We start from the raw sequence: 26,281 nt of genomic DNA, 5'->3' as shown, positions 1-26,281 counted from the left end.
GTTGCGCTGATCTTCCTTAAGTAAAAAATCCCACCTAGCCCTAATTTGGCCTTTATTGTTTAGTGTTTCTTAAATGATTTCTTTATCACTATCAATTTGTTGTCAAAGTTAGATTATAGTCGATTAATCTTTGTTCAAAAGAAAGTGTCGTAAAAGTCTTCATTTCTTTCGAAAAGGAACTGTCGTAAAGTCTTCATTCTTGCAAAAATATTGATTGATTGTATGCGCATTAGTTTACTTTTGTTCATCTCAACATTAAGGGAATTGAAAAGAAAAACTTGCATTTTGCATATGGTAGTTTGTAAATGCTTGATAGGAATAGCTAGGGAAATTGCATTAGGTGTGCTCTTTGCTCTTTGTCAAAGATTTGATTTCTCTATCCCTTACTAGCTACGATTTTCATTATTAATTGAATGAAAGAATGTTTCTCATGTTAGTTTCATTCTAGGAATTGCAAACATACATCACATGGTGAACCTTGAAAGGCAAACTATTAAGAAGATCAACTTAAAAGTTATCTCAATTAACCTAATGGAGCATTGTAACTTAACGCAAAACATTTAGAGGTCTAGGCTAGAGATGTGTTCCCACATTGTTAAACATAGCAAATGTCGCTAACTTGTCTACGATACATTCCGAGTGTGATACCTCATTCCACGTACGTACTTATATCATATCTCATCCACGTACCTTCAGGTATATAGGGTTATGCTCTCATTATGTGGTTTCGCATTAGACAACGCTAACACAGATTGGGCCTCCACGTACTTTCGGGTATATATGGGAGGACTACATTATGTTGCTATCCATCCTTAGGTAACCGAGTCGGCTGCCTTGTACACTGTGATACACCGAACACAGCGTTCGAGGAGATTGCCTGCCCGTACTTCTCAATTTGTCGGGAGGTATTCTGCAGTTCACAGTTGCTTGGTAATCCTTTTGCCTAGATTATCCATATTTTGTTTTGTTATGTTATTTTGATTAAAATAAAATTAATTTACCGTGGATAACTGTTGGCATTATGACTTAGGTTTGGCACTAAGGCATAGGTGTTGTCCTTGATGGCAACTCACTCAAAGGGTAGATCACAGTTCAGGCTCTCAGAATGAAAGAAAATAAGGTATACGCAGGTTCCTCTTAACCAGAGTTGCGTATACACGCTGTCTTCACTAACTGAAGTAGCGTATACAAATTTTTGTGCGAATTGAAAAGATTTTAGTAATGTTGATTCACCACCCCTCTTATCTCAATCAGAATTTGTCAAGGTTATGTAGCTCAAAACCACAAAAGAAATATGGGACAAGATTGTTCTGAGCTATGAAGGAGATGAACAGGTAAAACGAGCAAAACTACAAACTCTTAGAATTCAATATGAAAAGCTCAGGATGTATAATGATGAAAGCGTGGCTAACTATTTCCTACGTATAGATGAGATTGTTAATTGCTTGAAAAACTTGGGTGAAGAAATAAAAGAAGTTGTTTTGGTTGAAAAAGTTTTAAGATCTTTGTCTCCTAAGTTCGATTCAAAAGTTTCTACCATAGAAGAAAAACAAAATCTACAGAGCCTTACCATGTCACAGCTACACGGAATCCTAACTGCTTACGAAATGAGAAAAGGGGGACCATTAGATAGGAGAGAAGCTACATTCAAAGCCTCAGGAAAAGAAGATTACAATGAGATAGGACATATGTCAGAAGAAGAGGAAGAATCAAATTCTGTCAAGAATCTTCAACGGGGAACTGGAAGATTTAGAGGTAAGATGCCTTTCAAATGATTTTCTTGTGGAAGAGTTGGTCATTATGCTACCAAATTTCCTCATAAAGATAAACTTGACAAAGGTAAGGAACCAGTTAAATGGAACAGAAAACAAAATGTAAGTAAGAAGAGATATTATACTCATGAAGACAGTGATAGACTTTCAAATAGTTATGAAGATGAACAAGGTAATGATGATAGAATTTTGATGGCCTTTGAAGATGATGATTTCTTGGATTCTATAAATGAAGAAGGTCTTTATGAAGAAATTTCTAAACTTAAAATTTGTTTAGAGGAAAAGAATATGATTATAGATACTCTGACATTCCAACTTGTTGAAAGAGATAAACACAATGAAGAGTTAGAGTGTGAAGTTGTGGGACTTAGAAAAGAAATTGAGAAAACAAAAGCCCTTAATCTTAGATTTTCTAAAGGATATGAAACTTTAGATGAGATCATCAAAGTGCAGTGTTCTCCTCTAATCAAGACAGGTCTCAGATATTCTGAAGAAGCATCTCAAGCTCAGAAGCCATCCACCTCCAAAAGTTATCTTGATGCAGCAAGGAGAAGTGAACAGGTTGACAATCGACAACAAAAGCATAATGTAGAACGCCAGGTAAATCAGGTACCATTTGCTTCAAGAATGATCAAAGAAAACCAGGGGCAATCTACTTCAAGGATGAACAGAAGCTTCAACCGACCACAAGTAAATCATTCTCAATTTGGCTCAAGAATGGATGTCAATAGAAACTACAATCATTTGGTTGGAAGAGTTGATAATCACAGGAATTTCTTCAATGGCCAATGTTTCTCTTGTCATAACTTTGGTCATAAAGCTGCTCAATGTGTTGCCTACAAGACCATCATGACTAGGGAAGCTCAAAAACAAGGGAGTATGACTGGAATCATGAAAAGAACCTACAATAAATTTTCTGCTCTTGAAAATGAAATAGAATGTTCTATATGTAACAACTTCGGTCATGAAGATTCTGAATGCAGGAGTAGGTTTCGGCAAACAACTCAGAAGGAGCAAGCTTCATTGAGTCCCAAAACATGGAAAAAGAAAGAACTACAACCAGAAAGATGTGGGATAGCCTTATATGCGGGAGGACAGGAAAATTAATGGTACATTGACAGTGGATGCTCGAAACATATGACAGGTGATAAAGAAAAACTTCAATCATATACTACCTTAGAAAAGGAAAAGAAGGTCTCATTTGGAAATGACACCCCTGCACTCATAAAAGGTAAAGGTTCTGTTCGTTTGAAAGAAAAAGTTAAAGCTGGAAATGTTATGTATGTTGATGGCTTAAAGCATAATCTATTAAGTGTCAGTCATATGTGTGATCAAGCAAATGAGGTAATCTTTCGATCAAATGGATGTATTGTTCGTGAGCTTGATACAGGAGAAATAGTGATCAAAGCCATAAGAACTCCAAATAATTTATACATACTAAAGGGAGGACAACAACAATGCTATCTAAGCAAGAATGATGAACACTGGCTATGGCACAGAAGATTGGGGCATCTAAGTTTCTCTCAGATAAGGAAAGCATGCAATATCAGGCAGTTCGTGATCTTCCTGGCATTAGAATTCCAGACAATACAATATGCAAATCATGTCAGTTCGGTAAGCAAACCAGAACTAATTTCCCTAAGAAGGAAGGATCAACCAGCAGGCCACTTGAACTTGTCCATACTGATATATGTGGTCCAACTAGGAAGAGGTCACCTCGAGGAGAAGAGTACTTTATATTGCTCATTGACGACTTTTCAAGAATGTGTTGGATAGGACTCATGAAGTATAAAGATGAAGCTTTCAAAAAGTTCAAATCATTCAAAGCTTTGGCTGAAAATGAATCAGATCGCAGAATCAAATGCCTCAGGTCTAATTGAGGAGGGGAATTTACCTCAGATGAATTTTTTGATTTTTGTGAAGAACATGGAATAAGAAGGGAATTTTCTGCTGCAAGGACTCCTCAACAAAATGGAGTAGTGGAAAGGATGAATAGAATGGTTCAACAAATGGCTCGTGCTATGCTTGATGAATTTGGAACTCCCTCAACCTTCTGGGGTGAAGCCGCATTTGCTGCAGTTACTGTTATTAACAAGACAAACATCCGGGTAAACAGCACTCAGACTCCTCATGAACTTTGGTATGGTAAGACTCCCACGGTAAAATACTTCAAAATTTTTGGAAGCAAATGCTACATTAAAAGGACTGATGAAAATCTTGGCAAGTTTGAACCTAGAGCAGATGAAGGCATTCTACTAGGCTACTCTCCCCACAACAAAGCATATAAGTGTTACAATAAAAGACTTGGTAAAATTGTTGAAAGTATTGATGTAGTGGTTGATGAAGAAGGAAACACTCCTAGGCAAGTAAAATATGAAGATTTCGAAGATGATGAGGACTATCCTTCAACATAAAATCAGATTAATGATGAATAAGAAACCCATGAGGCATCAGAAGAATAGATAAGGATAGAAGAAAAGACTCCATCCAGATACGTTCAGAAGAATCATCCAAAATCTCAAATTTTGGGGCAGAAAGAGGCAAGTGTACAAACAAGGAGATCCATTTCAGAAGCTTCAAGCTATCTAGCATTGATCTCCTCCACTGAACCACAAAATGTAAGAGAGGCATGCAAAGATGAATGCTGGGTCAAGGCCATGTAGGAAGAACTTGAGCAGATTGAAAAGAATAACACTTGGGAGTTGGTTCCTAGACCAAAAGATAAGAATGTCATAGGGAAAAAATGGATTTTCAAAAATAAGCTGAATGAAAATGGAGGTGTGGTTAGAAACAAGGCAAGACTTGTTTTTAAAGGGTATGCGAAACAAGAAGGTATAGACTTTGAAGAAACTTTTGCACCAGTTGCTAGACTTGAGGCTATAAGAATGTTCCTTACTCTCTCTAGTTTTCAGAAGTTCAAAGTATTTTAGATGGATGTAAAATCTGCCTTTCTGAATGGAGACTTGGATGAAGAAGTATACATTGAACAACCAGATGGGTTTATCCTTGGAAATGATCCAAAACTTGTATGCAGACTCAAAAAGGCTCTCTATGGCCTTAAACAGGCTCCAAGGGCTTGGTATTATCGGTTGGATAAGTACCTCCATCAATAAGGTTTTATAAAAGGATCAACTGATAGCAATCTATATACAAAAATTGACAATGATAAGTTGCTAATACTTGTTGTGTATGTTGATGATATCATCTTTGGTAGCAATGAAGAAGACATGAGTCAAAATTTTGCCTTGGTGATGCAGAAAGAGTTTGAAATGTCCATGCTTGGTGAGCTCACATATTTTCTTGGTTTAAAAGTTCAACAAAACGAAGATGGCATTTTTCTATCACAAACCAAGTATCTCAAGCAGATCTTGAAGAAATATGGGATGGAGGATTTGAAACCAGTATGTACCCCTATGATAACACGATGCAGCCTCAGCGCAAATGATGAATCAACAACAGTACATCAACCAACCTATAGATCCATGATTGGTAGTCTGCTCTATCTAACATGTACCCGACCAGACATTATGCATGCAGTTGGAATAGTTGGAAGGTTTCAGGCAAATCCAAAGGAAACTCATCTTCAAGCAGTTAAGAGAATTTTCAAGTATCTTCAAGGAACTCAAAACTATGGCTTATGGTATCCTAGAGGTACAGATCTCACACTTCATGCATATACAGATGCAGATTGGGCAGGAAGCGTGGATGACATAAAAAGCACTAGTGGTGGTGCATTCTTCATTGGTCCTAAATTAGTATCTTGGTTCAACAAGAAACAAAGCTCTATTGCATTATATACAGCTGAAGCAGAATATGTAGTTGCTGCATCTTGCTACACACAACTCCTTTGGATGATGAAAACATTGCAAGACCTTCAAATCACTTGTACTCCAGCTATCTCCATTTTTTGTGATAATACAAGTGTAATCAGTATTTCAAAGAATCATGTCATGCATTCAAAGACCAAGCACATAATGATCAAGTATCATTTTCTCCGAGAACAAGTGCTTGAACAAAAGGTCAAATTGGAGTATGTTACCTCTAAGGAACAAGTTGTTGATATCCTCACCAAACCACTGCCTAGGGAGACATTTGAATACCTCAGGCAGAAGCTGGGGGTAGTTGATGCATCATCTTGCTGTTGAATCTTGTCTGTTTCAGAGAAAAGTGGTTGTATGCGAGTTGAATAAGGATGATCTGCGTACATACGCTGGTTTATTAAGGTACAGTTGCGTATATGTTGGTTTGAAGAAAAGCAGTGGGGCCAGGCTCAGGATGAAAAGAGTCTAACATGGGTCTGACAGAGACCATCTGGCACAGGTTCAGGGGGAGCATATATTCTTCTAAAATTGCATTGTTGGCATTATCTTAGAAGATCTTGGTTCAAATTCACAGTTGGTTTAGTTTCAGGTGGAACAAGTGCAGAAGGAGAACATGGGTGCTGGTCTAAATAATGATGGACAAATGCTGCTGATGTTTGTTGTTGATAACTGTCAGAGTCTTGCTGTAGATATTTTTGTCTCTATGTCTTATATTTCCTTTATCAAGGTCATGTAATGGCCTATCTTGGTTTCCCCACTATGCCTGGGATGGATGATGTAATGTCCTTGTTTTATCATGTATCCCCCCATTTGTTTGGGTGGATGAGTCAATATTGGTATCTTCCCACTTAGTTGGGAGTTGGATGTGAGTCTTTGGTGATAGGAAGGTCAATTATGATGTAAAAAGTCATGTTTCGTTTGTAGAACATCTTCTTGCAGACCTTGCCTTCAGTCAGGGGGAGTTTGGACAACACAACAGAGCAAAGAATTTAGCAGGTACTCAAGGGGAGCATAACCCTTTTCCCTTGATGTCAAAGGGGGAGGATGACTTTGAGTGACTTAGGGTTGCCATCAAGTTCAAAGGGGGAGATTGTTGGCATTATGACTCAGGTTTGGCACTAAGGCACAGGTTTTGTCGTTGATGGAAACTCACTCAAAGGGCAGATCACAGTTCAGGCTCTCAGAATGAAAGAAAATAAGGTACGCAGGTTCCTCTTAACCAGAGTTGCATATACATGCTGTCTTCACTAACTGAAGTAGCGTATACAAATTTTTGTGTGAATTGAAAAGATTTTAATAATATTGATTCACCCCCCCCCCCAGTATTATTTCCAACAATAACAACCTCCACGCTCACTCCTTAGTTGATCTTAGGTTGAGACATATGGCAACAACTCCGGAGTCCACCGATTAAGGAATTCATTTTGATGGAAATAGTCCTTTTCCTCCTTTCGGAAATATTGGTGCTCCTTATATGGCTACATTGTCCCTTCCGAGACTTACCATCGACTTGCCAGTATGGTTGTTCTCAACTTCCTTGGCCCCGCAACCGAATATTCCTATAATTGGACAAAATCAACCTCAAGTTGATCCTAAAGTTGACCCTTTTTCTTCTTCCTCGGTTCTTTCTTCTTCCCCTTCTTCCTCGGTTGTTTCTTCCTCCCCTTTCATATTTCTGTACTCCTAAGAAAAAGCTTCTTTATGCTCCTAAAGGACTTTCAGCAGCTGTTCGGATTGGGAGTGGGAAAGGTTAGGGTTAATATTCAATGTTTTCCGTAGTTCAATTTCTACAAGAACATTATTACGAGGTACAATTTCAGGAATGTTTTCTTCTTCTTATTCTGGTTCAATCTCTTCCTAAATAATGCAACTCATGGTAGTTTCTAACAACTGATGGGTTGAGTTAGAAATAGAGTCAAAATTGTTGAGAAAGGTGCTAATGGCATCGTCCTCCATTTCATCCTTAAATCAGAGAGCCTCGTTGATGGTAAGGATGGGTCTAATTTCTTCATTCTCATATTTGGGCTCTTTGGTAGGTAAAGAAATTTTAATCAAGTTAAATCCAGGTTTATCTGATGAGCTTGGTTCTACAGGGGGGTAAAGGCTAAGGTTCTTTGTAACTTCCCCATTGGATATTACCATGTTCCGAGACCAACACCCAATATAAGCATCTGTGGTTGCGAGCCACGATCTTCTTAAGATCAAAGGATGCCCACCGACTGGGGATTGGGTATGTAAGACTAAAATTTCAACGTGGTATTTCCATGAACCTACCAAAATAGTGATTTCTCCCAGCTTTCCTACTGATCTAATAGTAGACCTATCTACCAATTCTACGACGGTGGGAGTTGGTTTAAGATTCCGCAGGCCCAAGGTAATCACGGTTGGAGAATCTATAACATTAATCACTACCCCCAAATCTACCAGTACATTTGGGATACCCACCCCATTAATCTGCATCGTCAGAATCAAATTCCCGAGATCCCCATATTTGACAGGTATAGACTTCCCCAAAATGATATATGATAATTTATCCATAACATGATTAGTAAGTGGGTCCTTTGGTTTTTGGCCAGGTCTCTTATAACAATATTCTCTAATTGTCTTTGCATATATCAATACATCCTTCATGGCCTGTAGTAATGGAATTTTAATGAATAAATTATGTAATTCTCCCAAAAATTCAAATTGAAGATGAGGACTTTGTTTTCTCAGAGATAATATTTCAGGATAGGGTGGACTAGTCTGAAACCCTCTAGTAACTATAATTTATGAAGGGGTTTTTTTCTTTATAGGAATATATGTTGGCTCATCCCATATCGTTCTTTGTTCTGGTTCTAAGACTTCATCATCGATATGTTCAACAATTACAGGTGAAGTCTGAGTATTGACCACCTGACCAGATCGAAGATTTAGTTCATTACATTCCATAATGGCAATACTATACGTAGGGAGGTTGAGTGTCTCAACCTATTGGGCCCCTTTGTTATTTGGATTCAAATTAGGTTGGGCATGTAGTTAGGGACAAAGAGGAGGATTACTAGTGGGCGCATTAACAAGTAGATGTAGCTGCTGTTGTGGTACAGGTTGGGAGAATTGTACAGAAGGAGGAAGAGGAGGTCCGCACCAATTTTGGGACCATGAAGAATTTGGACCAAATGGAGGATACCAAGGTTGCTAAGGAATTGGGTATCGGTAAGACTATGGCCAAGAAGGTGAAAAAGGTACAGGTTGCTGACCAGAATTCAAATTATTAAAATACTGAGTTGGGTCTTGAGGCATACCTTGATTCATGTTCAGCAGTCGTGGTTGCCACGGTTTCCTTGATCCTATGAAATAATTATAATCTATTTCTTCATTCATCCCCTGAAATATTGCCTTCAACCCAGGAAGATACAGACAAGGACTAGTGGAATGACCCTATTCACATATCGCACAAGTCTCCATAGAATTTAATAGACATTCCTTCAATAGGTGCTTCTTCCTGCATTCGGGGAAGAAAATAGACATGGCCTTCTCTGCTTCTATTTTATTTTGCTTCACCTGCAACACATCTAGCTGCAATGATAATGTACTCAGGATATCAATTCAGTAGATTCCCAATTTCAGCCTTTGTAACTCCACTGCTGGATGTTTTGAGAGTTTGGATTCCTTACCTTTATCTCGTGGCCCCTCGTGAACACTAGATGCATAATTCACAGATGGCATCAAATTCCTCCTTTGATATTTCTCTTTTCCCTACTACTCTCAATAGCTCCAGATATTCCTCCCTCAGTGCTTTGAGAAGTATAATCTTCAAAATATTCTTGTCCAAGTCACTATGGCCCTATCTCTACAAACTATATTGAAAACGTTCCACAAAATATTCCATATTCTCATCCTCTTTCTACATAATCTTTAAAATTTCTTCCTTTGCATCTGGGATTTGCAGTAGTCCTAATATTTCTTAAGGAAAATCAACTTCATATCGTCCCCTGTCATAATGGATTTTCCTCCTAAACCCATAAACCATCTCAAAGTTCTACCCTTCAAGGTAGGAGGGAATATATTTAATGTTTGAGCATCATAAATATAATCATATCCCCGACAAACAACTTCAAATTCAAAAAGGAATGTGTTTGGGTCCTCAAAAATGAGGCCATGGAAATTAGGTAGTGTTGTCAAAGAAATAGGCTTCATTGGTGCATCACCTCTAATATCCCCAATTGGAAATTGAATTGAATAAGTTGTCGAAGCCATGAATATCTGCAAATAATTTCTCGGAATTTTAATAGGTTCTAGCTCTGGTTGTTCTATAATAGGTGGTGTAAGTTGTTTAACATCACTCCCTTGATCAAATGGTTCCAATAATTCCCTTAAATATTCTTCCTGTGAACTTGCAATATGCAGTTCCTAAGATCCTCTGCTTGCTACTTCTTCCCTGAATTGCACTTATGCTATTAGAGGAGGCTTTGGTTGTGAAACTGACTATCCTCCAGATCTCGTATGAGACCTTACCCTAGTAACAACTTGTGATGATGCTCCAAACTCAGTCCTTGAGATAATCTCTTGGATGTAAGTTTTTCTACCCAAATCAACCCCTTTTCTTTTCGGGGGTCTGCCTCTGCCCCTTTTATTGGTGTCTCTATTCATACAATCATGAAATAAAAGGGAAACATTCAAGCAAATTAAAATATCAAGACCTAGAACAGGATAAGAAATTCCCTCCCTAGGATGAGAGAGAGGCCCCTAAGGAAATCAAAAGAAATAAAATAATCAAATCACAAAAATCAAACTCAGGACCTCGAACAGGGCGAAAATAAAACTTCCCTTCCCATGATGAGAGAGAAACACTTAAAAATCAAAACAAGCAATCTAAAGCTCCATGTTATCGGGAAATCTAGTGTCCACTCGGAGCTGCTAGTCCCACTAAGACTGGTAGCTATCTTAGAAACAAACAAAATAAAACTACTTTCGCTTTCCTTTATGAGAAGTAGATAAGAGGGGAACAAAGGACACCAACCTCAGTCTTGTGTTTGGTTCCTTGCTTGGTTCCTCTCCCTTCTGACAGATCCTTGTCGCTTTTCCTTCATCTACCCAGCTTCAAAGAGCGCCTGTGGAATCAAAGCAGCATAACACTATTGAAGAACAGAGATCTATAACCATAAACAATATAGGACCAGATATATATTGACCACACAAATGCATATATCATCAAACATACAAGAATGTGGAGGAAAAATCAAATAGCTTTATTAATATCAAGAATAGCAAAGAGGATTACAACCAATTATTCTGACCCAGCGTCATCCTCCCAGCATGAAAGCCCTTCTTCACCTCATGAAAAGCTTAGATCACCCAACACTATGATATTCCACCAAGAAACCAACAACACTTCCTTACAAGATACAAAATTCCAGCCTCTGGATCTCTGGGATGAGGGATCCATATATAGATGATTGCAGGGGGTGAGTCAGCTTCTGGGATTTTGATTAGTGTCCTCTCTCTGATATTTCTTGATTCCACTTGGAGATTGATGATCTCTTACTCATCCCTGGGCGAATTCAGAGAGGCAAGTGTCACAAGAGAAGTTTCTGGAAGATTCCATGACGATCCACCTTGCAAACTGTCTCTGCCATTTGTCTACTCTCGCCCATCGCACCCTACAGAAGGGCTTTCCAGTATGCATCGCACTTTTTACACTGAGCAGGTGAGATGCATCGAACCCTCTACACTGGGCAGTCTGTATGGTCCAGCTTTGACCAGTTCTGAGCAGTTTTCTGTGGAGAACTTCTGGGAGATGATGTAATCAGCTGACCTAGTTCCTTTAGGGTGTGAAGCAACACTTTTAAGGACTTAGGAGCCCTTGGTTTATGGACATGTATGATCAGGGTTGCAGTGCCCAAAAATGTCTATAACACTCCAGACCTGGAGCAAGGCGATAAAAATTTCCTTCCCTAGGACGAGAGGTTAATCCTACAAAAAGAAAGTAAAGAAAGAAACCAAAAAACCAAACCATCTAACACTCAGGTCCTGGATTAAGGTGTAAGCTTCCTTCCCCGGGATGAGAGACTAGTCCTATAAAAAGCAAGTATTGAAAGAAACCAAACAACCAAACGATCTAACAATAAAAACCTATAGCAAGGTCTAAGCTTCCATACCTAGGATGAGATATTAGTCATATGGTCAATACTAGTTATAATTTCACACCTTTGATAGTGTCCCCAACAACGGCTTCAAAATGTTGATGTCTAAACATGAATCATGAAATTCACCAAATCCAAATTTAATTGTCAACCCAGGGCTCTACCTCTTGTTTCAAGGCTATTGTGCACTATATGTGTAGGCCATAGTTTCCCTACCCAGCATTGATCATTAACTATAAATTCATCAATGTGTAATAGCAAGCAATATTGTAACAACAAATAAAGTACAACAAATAATAATTGTAACAGAAATAAGAGTAATAGCAAGAAGGACTCATAACAACACACTGATAAACATTGACAACAATAATTAACTTACGAAAATAAACCTACCGCACATCTAATCCAGCAGAACCTGGTCAAGAGAGTGGGCCCAGCTCCCTGATCATGGTTGTGGCGAGATCAACAAATCATGATATGCCCAGAAGATCAAACTGTCATAAATTAAAGGAATATTACAAGTGTGTTGTTACAGACTCAAAGTTAGAGCAATTGTCTGTAACCTTAATGACCTAAAACAATGATAGCTTTCACAGCCTAGACTCTGATTTATACAAATTATCAATAATACACCTCCTAGAATCATGACATTGTCTGCCTTTAATTACCTGGTGGTTTCCCGAGCAAAACAAAATGTAAAATATAGCAGTATGTCAATCGAAATATTGATTCACCGTTGCAGCCAGTTTCCAAGGATAGAACTGCCAGCTTTGATGGTACCATGCAATGAGTCACGATCCTGGTCTTTCTCCCTTTAAATCTGTAGAAATAACTAAATTAGAAAATCACTTAGGTAATAATCCACTAAGACTATGCTTCATTGAAGAATAACCCATAAAGACATGACAAGAGGTATACCTGTGTATTTTAAGATATCAATTAACCACTATAGGAGTGAAATGAATAAAAAGGATAGGGTAAAAGGTAAATAAAAGTATGCAAATCTAGCCACCAACAATCATCAATCAAAGGGATTGGATACCTATTCCATACAATGATGTTGTTCAGTGCCCGATAGCCAATGCAAAGTCTCCAATTTCTATCCTTCTTCTATACCAACACGATTGGGCTCCCATAGGGTGATGAACTTGACCTGATGTGCCCTTTCTGCAACAACTCCTAAATATTCCTCTTAATTTCATTATTATCTAGAACAAAGCGTTGATAGATCAATCCCTTGGGTAGCAGTGTGCCAGAGGTTAGATCGATGGAGTGCATGACTTGACCATGTAGAGGTACCCCTGTGGGTGAGGTGAATATGTCCCTCTACTACTTCACAACCTTTTCCAATTGATGTTGTCGTGCAGAGGAGCCCTGTCTGGAGGTCGTGGCCACAATCTTCTTATTTCCCTAAGGGTGAATCACAAGGAAAACAAATTTCTTAGTATGGGAAATGATCTTACTACACTGCTTCACAGTGATCAAATAAATGGTGGTAGGTGGTGCTACTTATGGTATCATGTACAACTTATTTCCCAAAGTAATAATAACAGTGTGAGGCCTAGACACGTACACACCATTCTGCTTCCACATGGTTGGCCTAACAATACATCACAAACTTCAAGAGGATCAACATCACATAGTACCTCATCTTTGAAAGGCTTGACATTGTAGGGAAGGCAACGTTGTTGGCTGACGTGGAGATCTCGCCCTTGGTGAAACCACCCGATGGTGTATGATTGTGGGTGTGGTGTGGTCAGTAGGCCCAACCACTTCACGACCTCCAATTAAATGAGGTTATTTTGGCTTCCGCTATCGACAATGAACTGCAAAGGAGAACCCTTCACCCACATATGTGAGTGGAAGAGTCGACCCCCCTCCTCTGTATCTTCAAGCTCATCCTTTTGGATGTTGGTGGTGGCAACAGTGGCACTAGGCTCCGCATCGATAATATACTTCCCTTTTTTATTCCCCTTTTCAGTTTCTAGCTTAGAGTTGGAACGTGCAACTGATGCAGAAGTCTTCAGCTCGGCCACCTTGCTTGGCTCAACACTCACTTGTGTTGTGGGTGGGGCTCTTATGGAACTCACACCATTTCCCTTTGTCCTTGTTTATCTTCGTGGTGTTGTTCTTTTCTTGTGGCTTCGGTGAGTTTTCCTAGGTCATCCCACCTTGGCTTTGTCCTTTGTTCTGCGGTTTGGGGGTGCCTTTCCCTTGCTTCAGATTCCCTTTAGAGTGGCTACTGGATGAATATGTCCCTTGTGGGTAGTTTCCGAAGGAACTAGGAAAACTTATCCATCATCGCATTCCTCTATCACTCGAGGGCTTCCTCGAGCAATATTTTGAAAGGATCTCCTTCCCCCTCATATTTCTTTTCTTCCGCCATGGGAGGTCTTCAAGGTTTGCGAGGCTGGTCTTGCAAAGGTTCAACTAGTTCGAGCACTAACTCCTTATACCTTGACGTCGTTCGGGACATGCAAAGAAAAACAGAGAAAAGGCAGACTACTCTAATACCACTGATCTATACTTATGCAAGAATGTAAAAAAATACAAATATACACATTAACATAGAGGTGAAATAGAAATAAAATTTCATTTCATTAATATCAAAGAACTGAAATATGCTTACCTACAGAAATGGAAATAAACTAGCTCGGGCGATGGTAGCTTATCTCTAAGAACAAATGTGGCAGCTACATGCCTATGAACTGTGTTACAATGAGGCTCGAAGGCCTATTTATTATTGAGAAATAATGGAAAACCCTAAACATCCAAAAATATAACCCTAGCAGATGAAGCGCCAAAAGTATGGGCCTCGTTTAGATAAATTGGTACATCAACTTCCTGAGGTCATAACTTTGGCATACGGTCTTCGTTTGGTATGCACGATTCCTCATTAGAAATATCTATTAGAGGAATATAACTTTTGACTGCAAATGTAATTGAAGTCTTAAATTTGCCTTTTTCCAAAAAATATTGTTTAGGGCCTCAAAATGGCTCCAGAAGTTCAAGACCCGAAAAACTGCCAAAAATAGTAAATTCTGCTACAATTAAGGAAACTAAAAAATTGAAAGAAACAATGGTGGGGGTCAAAGTGGAATAGGTGGGTGGCCACCAATATCTACCTTGATCACATCTTTTTTTTTTCAAAGTGAAGTATAAAGCTTTGAGGTCACTTCTTCTTGCCCTAAAGGTCAAGCAAAGTAGTCCTTGATGCCTCCTTGACCGAGAAACAAAGTCCCTTTTCATCATTCTCCTAGACTCCATTCTCCCCAAGGTATTAGGCATTGATCTACCAATACGTGGTCACTCAAAAAACCATTTTTCTTCACCTTTCCCCTTCTCTAAGTCTAGCCAAGTTGGGTCACCTAAGGCATCACTTTCCCAATAAAGTGGCCATAGAAAATGTTCGATTGCTTAGCCTCTACTGTGTCAGTGTGTCCTCAAGGTATCCTCCAAATTTGAAGAAATTTCTGTTAGAAAATCATATATTACATAGCAATGGAACACATAAAATATATTGCAGAAATATAAACATAGAAAACACATAAAACAAGAGAAACACAGATATACGTGGTTCACCCAATTTGGGCTACATCCACGAAGAAACAGCCAGTCCTTCCTTTTATATTATCCAGCAAACTGAAGAGATACAACCTACAACAGATCCGCTATAATTCCATCTTTGCTCTCACACAATCTCCTCTCTCTTTCTCACTTAGAATACAGATCTACATAGACGCAATACAATTCCCTCATATATAGCGAGGGGTTTCCTTCTAGGGAAAAAAACCCTAAATTAAACATAGCTTCTACCATCATATCTCTGCCTAATGAAGGCCCAGATTGAATATGAAATTACAACATTTTACAAGGCAATTTTACATCGTTTTTTAGCTTCGAGGGCACTGCCCCTGATCCCCCATCGAGGGGGGGGGGGGGGGTGTGGCGCTCCAAATAATCGTCGTCACCCTCCCTAGACCCCCCTGGTGGCATAAACTTACGAGCAGTGTTGCTGCCACATTACCAACTGGGGTCCAATGCGGCGATACCTCTAAATAAAGAAGATAATCAGGCTCCACACCCAAAAATTCTGACAGTGGGAACATGAGATATCCCAATCCCTAGCTCTAATATCATAATTTTCTCTAATGTTCCCTAGGCTAGTACCTCATTGGATCAATTTGACACCTTTAAGTGGAAACTTTTGTTTTGATCCTTTCCCCTTCTTTGTCTAGGTTAAGATCATCATTGGCTGCTAAACTCCCTCCCCTTAACTTAGGCTAGGTCAACTTGGTCCCATACCTTTAAAAAGTTAATTCTTCAAGAACCACTTGGAAAACCAAGTTCAATACGGATTTTAGGGATTAGGAAACTCCTTTACAAGTCATATTCCCTCAACCTAGCCCTTAAGTACTCATCTCCTTCTTCTAGAAATATTTGTACCTTGCTTGAAGAGCAAGGAAGCTCCATTCTTAACCTCCATCTAGGAAAAGGATAATTAAGGTTACTTCACATCCATTTGCTAACTTATCCTTCACAAGTGATTTTCTATACACCAGGTCTCCTCCCATCGATGAAAATACATAAAGAGTAGCGAATCTTAGCTGAGGTGACAGTGGGCCAAGTCTCCATTGTTTCCCTTAATCTAGAAGTTGTCCCTTTAGGGGTCCCTTTTAGGTCCCCTTGCTAGTTTGAGTGGTAGCAGGGCCTGCGTGATGTATTTTCATTCTTGAAGATTAATGCAGTAATTTCTAGTGATTCCAAGAATTGGGATATGTAGTATGTTTTCTAGCTCTATGTGTCACTTCATGTGTTTTTTTCTTCTTCATAAATTGTATAATTGTAGTTGATGGATTCAATCTTTGGTCACATATTTACCTATGTTATGTTGTAGTAGATGGTACCCATGAGATTCCAGATTTACCTATGTTATGTGAAAGAAGATGGTACCTATGAGATTGCATATTTACCTATGTTATGATATAGCAGATAGTACCTATGAGATATTGAGTTGAAAGCCTTAAAATGTGCTCCATGACTTCTGCACCTCATTTCCTTAATATTTCATGATTCTACTGGGATTTATTGCATAGGATTTTGTGTTTGTCCAACCCTATTCACTAGGTTTCTTTCTTATATTTCTTCTTTCCACCTTTACTACAACGACTAATCAAGTTGCATTCTCTATGTGTATGCCACCAAATCTGAACATTTACTCTTAGGAATGATATATTATTTATATATATATATTGAATTTTCCTCTGATTAGGGTAATTAAACCAGACTTAACTTATTTTACATTTATCTCTTGAGAAACACTAATTTATCTTCAAGAGACATTAATATGTCCTAGGCACTGACCCTTCTCCTCAACCTGAGGGTTGTCTCTAGGAGTGACAACATCTTCTGGCACCATTGTCGGGGATCGAATCAGAATATATTTCCCTGGGTAAAAATTTGTGTATTCCTTTGTCTCGTGAGAAAAGGAAGTGTGGGTTGATATCTCTCACCTAAAGGGGTTTCAAAATGGCTCTTCTTTCATTCTTAGCCAAAAAAAATTCCCCATTATATTTTTCTTTTGTTGTTGGTTATCCTAATCATGTACCTCTAGTTCAAGAATGGTATAGGTGCTTTCCTACATTTAGTGGAAGTTCATGTGAAAGCCCAACCCAGTACCTCAAGGACTTTCATGAATTCCTAGAGAAACAAGGTATTGTTCATGAAGATGTGAAGATGAAGTTGTTCATGTATTCTTCAAAAAAGGACGTTAAGACTTGGTACAAAACTCTACCTCATGGAAGCATATCTTCTTTGAAGAGTTTTCACATAGCATTTAGTTATTTTTAAAAATGTTTATATCCACCAAATTATTTGTTTTAAGATTGCTATGAACATTTTAATATTAAAAATATTTCTAAGACTGATGATGCCGGTGAAGATATTTGTGGATCCTAACTCCAAGAAAACATAAACCTGCATCAAGAAGCGCTACCCAACAATCAAGAAAAGGAAGAAGGAGACATTGTTAAGCTACAAACAAACCCTCAGAGATCTTATTTTGTTGAATTTGATGGTTCTCGTTTATATGATTTGTATGACTCATATGGGGAGTTGGTTGTTTCATAAAAACAACAGTCCCAATCATGGGAAGCTATACAAATAGAGGAAGTTGACAATGGGGTTAACAGAGAGACTCCAGTTTATGACTTACATCCTTTAGATGGAGAACAAGGTATGATCATATGCCAAAGGCAACCACAATAAGGAAATGATTCCCAACAAATAAAGACAATTTATTCTTTTGGGTATATATCAGTAGTTGTCAATCAATTTTACTTGCCCATGTTTATGCCTATCTCTATTTTTGAAGTTCAAGAAGCTGGTAATAAAGTTGATGAAGATTATCTAATCTATGATTCATATGATTCAAAGGAGGACGAGATTGTTGCATATTTTCAAAAGGATTTGGCTACAAGCAAGTGGAAGAAGATTACCGACAACAAATTTCTCAAGAAGATCCTAAAGTTGAAGAGTCGAGTAGTAAATGTGGCTACCCTATGCAAAAACATCCACACAAAGAAATGTCCAAGAAAATGAATCAACCAAATTTTTCTTCCATCCATTTTGTGACCCAATAACTGACTACATGGCATCTTTTTTTGGACAACAACATACATCAGTTCCGAGGTATGTGCCAATTTTATTTTTTTTAGGTTTCCATGTCGTGCATGCATGTTTTAATTGTTGACTTTCAAGAGCATAGTGGCATAAGGTCCAGTACTCAGATGTTGGGCTGGTATCATTAGAAGGTTGACTTCACTCAAGTGAATTAACCCCTATACATGAGTAGGAGAAGTAGGAGTTGTACATAAATAATCTCATTACGTGAGCATTCAATTTCTAGTTTTTAGAAGTTATAGTTCTACATTTTAGTTTTTATAAGGAGAATACTTCCTTTAAATAAAGTTTAAGGACATTTTCTAGTTTTACAGATTCAATATATTTCTGACTCCATGCCCAACAAGGCTACTAGTTTGTAGGTTCTCAATGTCTTGCCAGCAAGGCCTTATCCCCAATTAGAGCAGATGTTGTAACCTCCTCATCCTCCCTTTTATTCTTCCATATAGCAGAGGAGATTTGTTCTTATATGCAGGGAGGGATTGAAACGTCCAGAAAAATAAAATGGGATTAAAAAATAAAATCAAGGCTGAGGCATATTCAAGGGGGAATTTGAAGAAGAGTTCAGGAGGATTCGTGCAAATAATAACAAAGTTTGAAGCCACTTTTATGGAAGAATACGAGCTCAAAGACCATATCAAACTCACTCGACTAGAAATTGATCTAGAAGAGCTTTCCAATGGTATCCAAAATATTGAAAATGGCCTACTGGATCATGAGATAGAGCCAATAAAAGTTGGTGACCACAAGCCAAATATTGCAGAACTAAAGGGAATTTGGAGGAGCCTTTGGAGCATAGCCAAAGTTCGATTAAGTACCAAACTCGGTGGCAACGCTAGCAAAGCCTCTACGCAAAGCTCCTGGTAGACATGGCTGACACGTTAATATCATAAAGCCACTCTATTGGCCACAGGTGGAACCCACATGGTGGGCTTTCCCAGACAAAGTTACCTTGGCGGAATGTTAAGTTTTAAATAAATTTGAGCTCTATGATATAAAGGAGTGGGTGGGGCCACCTAATAATAACACCCCGGAGGAAACATATATGGCGCAGAAGTGAAGTGTGGGATGAAACTAAGTTGACAGGGTCCACCCGATAGTGTATCCTGGAGGAATAATGCAAAGGACTTTGGAAAAAGACAGAAGGAATGGGCCTCACCTCCATATTGAATGGAAACAACTAACATACGAGCAAATAGCAGGCATATCACCTTTATTTCTAAGATCGCTTAGTCCTGGAAAGCATTTCGGTGGGGTAACTAGCATTGTAGATAAGCCAATGTTGACCCCCAGAATGGTCAAGGTCAATTATTGGGTATGGTAGATCAACGACCAAGATTCGCACTGGGGGGCTCGAGCCCTTCTCCTAACCTTGTTCATTCACCCCGCATGAGTAGGGGGACCACACCCACTAGGAATGTGCTAACACAAAAATAACGTAAGAAAGTAAGCGTGATTTTTGTAGTTCTGAGGGCCTCCCCCCTCCACTCCTCATCCAACACCATGGCTCCACGTGTCCTTCACAAACTTCTCCACACCATCTCCCCATCCATGTGTCACTCCATTGTGTTCCCAACCTATACTTCTGTCACATGCTAGTCATTGAAATATCAAATTTGTTTTTTGCCAACAATGTCCCTCTATTGCTACTCCTGTGCTTGAATCCATTCAACCATCAACTAGTACAACCAGGGATTTTGATCCAAATGGGTGAGAGGAAGAACCATACAAGAGAGGAAAACTCCAAAAAGGGGCAATTTAAGCAGTTAGAGGGAGAAAACAACATGGGAATTTGCAAGTAACCGTGGAAGGAATACAATGGCAGAGGCGTGGCCTGACCATCAACCCACCATGAACCTAGATAATGGAGCCTGGGCCCACCTTAGGAGATCAAAGGAATCAACAATGGAGATATTTTGTTGTGGAAGTCATGACATAGTCATGTCATTTATGCAATGTTATTAATATTTCATTTTCAATAAAAGAATCAAGTATGTTATGTAATCATTAGGATAGTTAGGCTAGTTGCACACTCAGACAATTGTGTAGTTCATACAGTGGTAGCATCCAAATATATTTTTGTAAGTTGTTCTTATTTTGGTTCTCCCTATAAAATGGGATGAAAAACTCATTATAAAGATGTGATTTTCCAGTTCTGGAGGTTGTAATTGTTCTGCAAATTTCGCAAGTTTGGGCATGTGAGATGTATTTTCATTCTTGAAGATTAATGAAGAAGTTTATATTAATTCCAAGCATTGGGATATGTAGTACGTGTTCTACCTCTTTGTGTCATTTAATGTGTGTTTTTATTCTCTAGAAATTGTGTAAATGTAGTTGTTGGATTCAATATTAGGTCGCAGATTTACCTATGTTATGTTGTAGCATACGGTACTTGTGAGATTGCAGATTTACCTATGCTATGTGAAAGAAGATGGTACCTATGAGATTTCATATTTACCTATGCTATGATATAGCAGAGAGTACCTATGAGATATTGAGTTGAAAGCCTTAAAACAAACTCCATCACTTTTGCACCTCATTTCCTTTATCTTTTCATGATTTTATTAGGACTTAGTGCATAGGATTATGTTTATATCCATCCCTTTGCACTGGGTTTCTTTCTTATATTTCTTCTTTCCACCTTTACCGTAACAACCAATTAAGCTACATTCTCTGTGTGTAGGCCACCAGATCTGAACATTTACTCTTTTGAATGATATATTGTTTATATGTATATTGAATTTTCCTCTAAGTAGGGTAATTGAACCAGACTTAACTCATTTTATATTTATCTCTTGAGCAACACCGATTTATCTTCAAGAGACACTAAGATTTCCTAGGAACTGACCCTTCTCCTCAACCCGATGGTTATATCTATCAGCGACAACAACTGGTATGTTGATCAACAAATATTTTACTTGCAAGGTTATTATAAACCATGCAATAATGCACACTTATTTTATGTTATTTTCTTCGTTCTATAGGAATGCACAATGTATACTCATATAGTGTGATGTTAATTTTTTTATAATTTGTCATGGTTGAAGTTCTATAGCTTGATTTGTGGAAGGAACACCTAGAATCATGGTTGATCAAAGCTACGTAGTTGAGGTTGTGCCTAATGTTGACAATTTTATGTTGCATGGGCCATTGTTAAAATCCCTCCATTTCTACATCCTCCATCCCCATATTGTCATATACCTACCATACAAATGATAGGTCAACCTTCAATGATCACCACAAAAGATTTACATGTTGTCATGGAACCCATTCTCACTAGATTGAGGGGAAAGGAGGCCTAGAAAATAGACTAAGTTACTAAGAAAACTTCATAACCCTATTATCCCACTCGCACAAATATGCATAAATATGAATGAGTAGGTGGACATATGGTAAATTTCCCACTTCAGAGATATTGTGTCATGTTTAGTGTTTAGTTTCCCTATTAATTAGACAATCTGGCCAATAATATCATAACTTCTTAGATCATCCCATAAAATATCTCTTATCACAAACCAATCACACTTCAAGCTTTGTTATCCTAAGACTTTGGGCTTTTTCAATTTAGATTCAACCCTCTCTGGCTCCAAATCCCAAAATTTATGGAGACTATTTAAAAGTGTGGGTGCATTAGGGAATAAAAACTCAATGACATGAAAGTCACCCATAAGGATTTGGAAAAGTTCTCTTACATCTTCCTTGGAAAAGAAAAAACACAAATTTAATCTCAACTTAAAGATCTCTAGCTAAGATGGAAATCGAGGATAGGAAGAAGAAAGAGCCTTATACCACAAGTTCATTAAGCCTTCAATTTTGAAGAAGAAATGTGGAATCCTAAATCTAGAGTTTATGCTTGAAATCATGGGATAGGAATACCTCTTTTATGCATGGGAAAGCCACAACTAGGTTAAAGAGCAATAATGTCAAAAAAAAATCCTTTAGAATATGGTTTAAGTTGCAAGATTACCTAGCAATCAAAGAGGCATCCATAAAATTCACTTGTTTCTTTTAACTGATCAAGCTACAAAATCTATAGTAGTAGATCCAACCATCATTTTGAAGAAATATATTATGAATAAGAGGAGGAAGATTCCAACTCCATCCATACAATACCAGGAAGCATACCCACTTTGATTATGGTGATGAAAATGCTAATTTAACCAGAGTTATAAATGAAGAAAAAGTCATCAATACTATGTGGGGCTTAGTCCCGAGAAAGCTCTAAAGACATATGCTTTCATCATTCATTTCTTCTAGGCTTATTGAAATATATTAAGAATTGAATTAAATCACATGCTTTAGTATGTCCAAAATCATAAAATTGATAGCAATAAAACTCCTATTTCCTTGCTTTAATCTCGAAAGAAGCAATTGGTGTCAAATGGATCTATAAAGTAAAATATCATAATCTTATTATATGGATGGCATAAGGAATTATTTGTTCCCAAGTGTTTTGCCAAAAAAACGGAGGACTAAATAGTTATAAAACCTCGACCCTCATGGTAAGATTTGACACAATAAATTCCATGTTGGTACAAACATCACAAAATAGGTGGATTGTATCTCAAATAGATGTAAAATAGGTGGATTGTATCTCACATGGATGGAAAATCCACCTTTCTAAATGCGTATGTAGATAAAGAAGTCTATGTGAAGGTAAAGAACCATTTATTTACGAGTCAAAAAATGTATTAAAATGATTGGATTAGGCTCCTCGTGCTTCACATGGAAGGATTGATAGTAATTTCTTTAAATATGGTTTCAATAGAAGCAACTAAGAGCCAACCTTGTATATCAAATGTGTTGAAAATAAAATGCTTAGTATAAGAGTTATTTTGATGGTATCAAAGTAATAACAAAAGTTTAATGGATAAATTTGGATAAATTTTGGGTAGAGATGATGTGAGAATTTGATATTATATATTTAATGGAGATGAAATTAAGTGTGGGAAACATAAACTTTCAAATTAAATATGTGAAGTTTTCTTTAGATAAATTTGAAATAAAATTCATTAACATTTCCAATGTTTTTGAAATAAAATTCATTAACATTTCTAATGTTTTTTGTTTTTGTTTTGTTTTTGTTTTTGTTTTTTTTGTTTTGTTTTGTTTTTTTTTTTTTTTTTTTTTTGTTTTTTTTTTTTTTTTTTTTCTGAAGGTGGCAAAACTTATCAAACTCAGGTGTCAAACCAACAGTGAGGACAACCATCTCTGGCTGCTATCCGCAAATGTCAGTTTGACTCATCACTGTTATCAAGGAAAACCACGCCACCTGTAATAACCCGCTGGTGGTCCGTAAGGGAGCAGGCTTTCACTCCTGCCAGATGCCTCTGGGTCTTGGGCCGTTAACCTGTTTCCTTACGTCCGAGGAAGACGAGCTCTTAGCCAAGCAAAAACAATTTTACGACATACTCCAGACCGATTAACATTTCCAATATTATTAACACCATGCATGAAATTAAATATATATATATGCACACATGCACACCTAATTAAAAGGCCAAATATACCTCACTACACGTGGGCAATACAATACGCATGTGGAGACTCTAATATTTTTTTTTCATGTACGATTCGCATGAACTTGAATGGTAACAAAAAGGGTTTAATGTGTGCGAGTGGTATTTCAAATTTTCATATAAATTAATTTTCCATTAACAAGCTTGAGATATTGAGTTACATGGATTTCGATTTGAACTAGCTTAATGGATGATAAAAATATTCAACCGTTTGTTATCTTTCTTCACTTCAATTTGAGAGTGTGCTGGAGTAATGAGAAGCAGATAATAGTTGTCACATTAATTAGTTCTCCCACCATCTAGTTTAGAGGGATATCCATCTAGTTTAGAGGGATATGCAGTTGTCACTTTAATTAGTTCTCCCACTAGGGATCTTACAAGATCCACAACAACCACAAGAACATACCACCACTATTATTAATTTTGAGAACATTATTGTGATGACAAAAATATCTTATGCTTCATGTAAAACAAACCACATCAAAATCATAAAAAAACACACATTAAAACCATCCACCGTTATGTTATAAAATTAGACAATCACAGTTTCATATAAAATGATAGGAAGTTGATAAAATCTTTACCAAGACCTTTTTAGAACAATGATTTATAGAGATGCAAAAACCGTTATGAATGATTCTATAAGGGTAGGGGGAGAATAAATGGTAAATTCTAAAATTGAAATTTAATTATAAAGTTTATTTTAATTTAGTTAATTGGTTTTTTTTGTAGATATGTGTTTTTATTTTAAAATAAGGTTTTTAAAATTTGAATTTATTATTAATAATTAATTATATGAGTGATAGAGATTAAACTTTTATGAAATATTTTAAAATATTTATGTTAATATATAGAAATGAGTGGTTGAGATTTTTCTCCAAAATAGTTATGTTTTTTCTACCATTTTAATTAAATTGTTTAATTAGAAATGTATATGAACAAGAGTTATATGGAGTAAGTTATGATCTTTTCGTCATGTGGTATTGATAAGCCATGATATTGGCTCATAGTGATGCAACAAAGTTTATTTATAGATTAAAAATCTCTATTATAAAGAGGAGGTAAATCCTGTGATTAAGTTAAAAGATTATAGCTTAAGTGGTAGCTAGGTAATTTACTTTTTTGCTCCTAGAATTCTCTTCTCCTTTGAAATTATGGAGTCATGTTAGCATGTATGGAAAAAACATATTTTATTTATTTTTTGTGAATATTTTATTTATAGTAATAGTGGAAATACATAAATGATAAAATTTGTTCAAAATTTTTTAAGTTAACAATTAACAAAAATATTATATACACATATTGTAAATAAATTAAATTTAGGTTTTAAGTAATTCTTTTATTAAATAGAAAAATTATTTATTTATTAGTGAGATGTTATTATTAAGATAATTTAATTATCTTAAAACCTATTTTCATGTTAAACCTCTCCCTTTAATGTTTGAACTTAAAATTTGTTGGAAACTAAATCCCACTCAAAATTATACTATAATATTTTTAAGAAATATAATCTTCAATTCTTACAACATTATCATTTAGCTTTATGCTTTTGCTGGAGATGGCGATCGGATTATGGTTTAGATGCTGCACGTGCATGCATCCTACAACCACTGAAGCTCGCTTGCGCCTGCCCCCGTAATCCTTTACAGGTCATCTTCCTTCCGTTTCTCCCCACTCACTCCTTGGATTTGGGTTTCACCACCGACTTAACCCCTGCTGCTGCGGTTTACTTCTTACCTCCTCAGCCATTTCACTGACCTTCACCGTTTGCAGTTAGCTTTTGTCCTCTTCTGGCAGCTGTCATTGGAATATTTTGACAGTTATGGATGAGCTGGGCGATTTCGCGGATCCTTCGGAGGATGTGCCCATCTAGACACCCACCAGGACCACTGCAGCTGGCTTATTTCCGTTCATGTCTGATTTAACCGACGATATTGATGCCCTCCCTCCCATTTCTCGCTCCCGCATACCGCCTGTATCCCTTCCGGAGGACGCCCCTTCTCCCCCTGAGTTCATTACCCAGCCACTCTCGCCGCGCTCTCTGGCTTTCACTGACCCTCTGTCTAACCCTATCGGCCAATCTCTCGAAGGAGAACCTACCCAAAACCCTCCTTCGTCTGTGGCTAGCATCCCCTCATCTGAACGACCCTTGGGCTCTGTTGTTCTAGGCCCCGTTTTATCTGCTCCCCTGAACACTGCGACTCCCCCTCTGGGGAATTATACTGGAATTGGACCTATCTCGGGGATCTTTGCATCCATTCCGTCGACGGCGGCCGAGAATATTAGGGTTTCACCTTCTTCGGAATCTACTCAACCTACCTCGACTCCGGAATCATCGGCTACGAGGATTTTTGGGGTTTCAA

General features: G+C 37.6%; 1 pseudogene; it reads right to left on the bottom strand.

Annotated features, from left to right (window-relative positions):
• Positions 1-25,722, bottom strand: part of LOC149216667 (gamma-glutamylcyclotransferase 2-3 pseudogene) — a 59,015-nt pseudogene extending 33,293 nt beyond the window's left edge.
• Positions 25,723-26,281: the final 559 nt, after the last annotated feature.

The sequence above is a fragment of the Pinus tabuliformis genome, chromosome 1_1 (genome assembly GCF_031772625.1).
Source record: "Pinus tabuliformis cultivar Carrire ecotype Pingquan chromosome 1_1, CPIR1, whole genome shotgun sequence".
Taxonomy (NCBI): domain Eukaryota; kingdom Viridiplantae; phylum Streptophyta; class Pinopsida; order Pinales; family Pinaceae; genus Pinus; species Pinus tabuliformis.
This window is presented reverse-complemented; position numbering and strand designations above follow the sequence as displayed.